We start from the raw sequence: 5,148 nt of genomic DNA on the forward strand, positions 1-5,148 counted from the left end.
CAGCACTTTGGGAGGCCGAGACGGGCGGATCACAAGGTCAGGAGATTGTAGACCATCCTGGCTAACCCGGTGAAACCCCGTCTCTACTAAAAAATACAAAAAACTGGCCGGGCGAGGTGGCAGGTGCCTGTGGTCCCAGCTACTCAGGAGGCCGAGGCAGGAGAATGGCGTAAACCCGGGAGGTGGAGCTTGCAGTGAGTGGAGATCTGGCCACTGCACTCCAGCCTGGGCGATAGAGCAAGACTCCGTCTCAAAAAAAAAAAAGAAAGGTTCCTGGGCAGCAGTCAAGGGTCTGCATTTACCAAGTGCTTACTGTATGCCAGGTCCAGTGCCAGACACTGGGGAGAGATTGGTGAGCCAGACAGGTCAGGATCTCAGGGACTTTATACCCAGGGTACCCAGTTATAAAAACAAGACACATGCACCTCACTTTACAGTTGGCATAGTCCTGATCCTGCCACCAACTCAGTTCATCTTTTGACAGCCTGGAAAGGAGGAATTCTTCCGCCATTTTATAGATAATGACACAAAGAGGCCACTTGTCTGAGATCCCACAGCTGGTAAGACTTGAACCCAAGCCCAGCAGACTCTACAGTGTAGCATGACCAGCAGGAATATTTTCTTGGCCAGGCGTGGTGGCACACACCTGTAATCATAGCATTTGGGGAGGCTGTGGCAGGAGAATGACTTGAGCCCCAGAGGTCAAGCTTGCAGTGAGCTGTGTTCGGGCAGCTGCACTCCAGCCTGGGCAGCAAAGCGAGACCCTGTCTAGAAAAAAAAATATATATATAGATACGATCCCAAAAAGACAGACCATAAGTGTGGGTGAGGAAGTGGAGAAGCTGGAATCTTCGCGCACTGCTGGTGGGAATGTGTAATGGGGTGGCTGCTCTGCAAAACAATCTGGCAGTTCCTCCAAATATTAAATCTAGAGTTACTACCGGGCACGGTGGTTCCTGCCTGTAATCCCAACACTTTGGGAGGTCAAGGCGGGTGGATCGCTTGAGGCCAGGAGTTCGAGACCAGCCTGGCCAATATGGTAAAACCCCTAACAAAAAGTACAAAAATTAGTTGGGCGTGATGGCAGGCACCTGTAATCCCAGCTACTCAGGTGGTTGAGGCACAAGAATTGCTTGAGCCCAGGAGGCAGAGGCTAGAGTGAGCTGAGATTGTGCCACTGCACTCCAGCTTCGGCAACAGAGTGAGATCCTGTCCCAAAAAAATTTAAAAAAAGTTTCTAGAGTTCCCATATGACCCAGTAATTCCACCCCAGGAACATAACCAAGAGAAATGAAAGCTTACGTCCATAGAAAAACTTGAATGTTCATAGCAGCATTATTCATAATAGCCAAAAAAAAAGAAAATGACTCAAATTCTCAATGGATAAACAAACACAACGGAATACTATTTGGCAATAAAATGAATGGTGTACTGAGTCATGCAACAACATGGATGAACCTTGGAAACAGGATGCTAAGTGGCCAGACACAAAAGGCCGCATATTCCATAATTCCATTTATATGAAATGGTCAGAAGAGGCAAATCTATAGAAATAGAAAGGAGATCAGTGGTTGTCAGGGGCTGGGGGGAAGGGAGGATTTGGGGGGCCAAGGGTAATGGCTAAAGAGTATGGGCTTTTTCTTTTTCTGTCGCACAGGCTGGAGTGCAGAAGTGCAACCACAGCTCACTGCGCCCTCTGACTCCTGGGGTTCAAACATTCTCCCACCTCAGCCTCCTGAGTAGCTGGGACTACAGGCGCCTACCACCACACCCAACCAAACAGGATGACGCAAATATTCTAAAATTGACTGGTGATGGTTGCTCATATGTATGACTATACTAAAAACCACTGAAGACCGGGCATGGTGGCTCATGCCTGTAATCGCAGCACTTTGGGAGGCCAAGGTGGGAGGATCACCAGGTCAGGAGTTCCAGACCAGCCTGGCTAACATGGTGAAAACCCGTATCTACTAAAAATACAAAAATTAGCCGGGCATGGTAATGCGCGCCTGTAATCCCAGCTACTCAGGAGGCTGAGGCAGGAGAATCACGTGAACCTGGGAGGCGGAGGCAGCCACTAGGCAACAGAGTGAGACTCAAAAAAAGTATTAAGTAAATAAATAAAATAAAAACCATTGAAGAGTATACTTTAAGTGGGTGAATTGTATGGTATATGACTATCTTAATAAAGCTGTTGTGAAATTTTCTTTTTAAAAAAAGAAGAAGACAGCCAGGTACAGTGGCTCATGTACTGTCATCCCAGCACTTTCGGAGGCTGAGGCAAGAGGAACGCTTGAGGCCAGGAGTTCAAGACCAGTGTGGGCAACATAGTGAGAACCCACTTCTACAAAAAGAAGGAGGAGAAGAAGGAGAAGGAGAAGACATGATCTCTAGGATCAAAAGGATTGGGTGTGGCTCTATCATACTTCTAAGCTGTGAGCTCGGGCAGGTGACTTTGCCTCTCTGAGCCTTGCTTCTCTCATCTGTAAAATGAGAGCAGTAACCTCCCCTGCCTCTTCAGGTTGTAGGGATTAAACACAATGGGGCTTGTGAGGGCTGGGCAGTACAGGAACATAGTAACTGTTCAATAAATAGTCCCACAGTATGGCCCCGACTCCTCCAAGACTAACTTCACGTGCCCTCCCACCCACGCGCTTCCAGCTTTACCCAGTGCTCTCCCATATGTTCCTTCACGTCTTCCTTCCCAGCAACCCTGTGAAGTGGGCATCAGTTTCCCCATTTGATTGTGCCCATTTTACGAATGGGAACTACTGAGTCCAAAAGACAGCAAGCATAGCTCTCCTCCTCACTCCCCAGGCAGAAACTTCTTTCCTCTCCTTCCCCACACTCCCTGCTGTCCTCCCCTGCTCTCTCCCTTCCTTCATTCCATGTCCCCTCTTCAACCTTGCCCCCTCCCCTTTGCCCAGCTGGTGGTTGGTTTAGGCCAAGAGTTAATGTCTGGGTCTCTGGGGGCCTGGAGTGGGTCTCTGAGGTATAGATATAGCCAAGGCCACCATGTGGGGTTGGAATCCTGCAAATCCCAGCCTCTCAGCCCCTCCTGCGCCAGCCTCTCAGCCCCTTTTCCCTCCTCCCCATCACCTTCATCTCATCTACCCCTCCTGTGGGTGGGTCTTCTCCCCTACCTTTTGCAGACCAACAAACTGAGGCTCCACACAGTGAAAGCCGTTTGCCGGAGGAGATAGATACCTGCCGATGGTGCCGTCACGATTCAAATCCAGGATTGTCTGAATTCCAACTGCACCTTTCAGCCACTAAGCAACCGCTTCCCACTGTCCTGTGTGCCTCAGGCCCCTCACCACCGAGGGGGTCTCTGTTCACACCCCCTAGGATGAGATCAGGGAGTAGGGGTGGGGTAGGAGACATGGAGAGACATTCTGGTCGGCCTTCTTTGCTCTTTCCCCAGTGAATGCCACAGATGGGCTCAAATCATGACAAAAAGAAGGAAAAACACAGGAAACTAGGGAGGAAAGGGCAGGGGAAGCACCAGGGCTAACGTGCATGCATTTATGCACTGCTTGCTGTGTGCCAGAGGCACCGTGTAGGACTCTACCTTCAGGAGCTCTGTCCAGCTGCATGAGAGGAAGCACGCCCAGAGAGGTGAAGGAACCTCCCCAGGGCCACACAGCAGGGAGGAGTCTCCCAGGTTCCCCATGAAATCACATCTCCCCCCATTTACCAAGAAGCCACAGAGACTGGACAGAAAGAGGCTGCAGACAATCAGTGGCTCTGTCCACCCTGGTCCCGAGAATAGCCAGCTTTTGTCCCAGTTACCGGGGGCCCCACCCTGCCAGGGATTTTCAGTGAGGCTCTTCTGGAATTCTCTCTGGGCCAGAAACCTGAGGCCAGGTGGGGAGGAAGCTCATCTCAGATGACCGTTGCCATGGGCACAGCCACTCTCAGCCGCCCAGCCACTGGCTGTGATTCCATTCCTCTGGGCAGCCGGGCGTGGTGGCCTGTGGGTAGGGCCAGTCACAGCTGGCCACAGGCACTTCAAAGACAGTCTCCATCTGAAGGCCATGGCACAGGCAGGGGTGGGAGGGTCCAGGCCTTGGTCCCAGGGAAAGCAGGCTGATTCAGGACTTCTCAGCGGGGTCCCTGCGTGGGCAACTGGGAGTCCATGGAGGTCCTAGAACAGGGAGTGGAATTGTGAGGGGGTGAGGGAGGATCATGACTTTCAGAGGCCTGGGATACCCTCCCTACCCCATGCCCCCAACAAAGTAAAGCACACTTTGTGTGAGGAAGTCTCACTTTACCCAGCCAGGAAGGAGCAGAGGTTGGATTGGGGCAGGGGAGGAGACAGCCTCTCTTCTGAGTCCCCCAAAGGGACCCCTAGAAATAGATCCTGGCTAACAGCTCGAAATCTGTAAACTGGCTCTGTCGCCCCTACTCACAGGGGCTATGACTTCCCCTGTTCTTAGACCAAAAACCACACTCACGCTGGCCTCAGCACCTGTAGGTTTCATCCCCCACTGCCATCCTCTCTTATTCTCCAGGCTCTGGCCACCTTGGCCCCTCTCCATCCTTGGTGCATGTTGCTTTCTCTCCTGCCCCGGGGCCTTTGCACTAGCTATGCCCCTTCAGATCCCAGCTCAAATGTCACCTCCCCAGAGAGCGATGCCCACCCAGACTCCAATATAAATCAGGGGTCTTATAGTCACTTCCATCACAGGACCCCTTTTGCTGTCCTCCATTGCTCATTTCCCTCTCTGGATTCACTGTGCACTGGACCTTGTTGTACCCCTGGGGAATAGAGACCTTATCTGTCGGCCGGGCAACTGTAATCCCAGCACCATGGGAGGATGAGGCAGGTGGATCACCTGAGGTCAGGAGTTCGAGACCAGCCTGACCAACATGGTGAAACCCCATCTCTACTAAAAATACAAAAATTAGCCGGGCATGCTGGTGCGCACCTGTAATCCCAGCTACTCGGGGGGCTGAGATAGGAGAATCGCTTTAACCTGGGAGGCGGAAGTTGCAGTGAGCTGAGATCACGCCACTGCACTCCAGCCTGAGCAACAGAGCGAGACTCTGTCTGAAAATAAAAAAAAAAAATAAGAGCCGGGCGCGGTGGCTCAGCCTGTAATCCCAGCACTTTGGGAGGCCGAGACGGGCGGATCACGAGGTCAG

This window comes from Colobus angolensis, unplaced genomic scaffold, assembly GCF_000951035.1.
Source record: "Colobus angolensis palliatus isolate OR3802 unplaced genomic scaffold, Cang.pa_1.0 Scaffold10, whole genome shotgun sequence".
Taxonomy (NCBI): Eukaryota; Metazoa; Chordata; class Mammalia; order Primates; family Cercopithecidae; genus Colobus; species Colobus angolensis.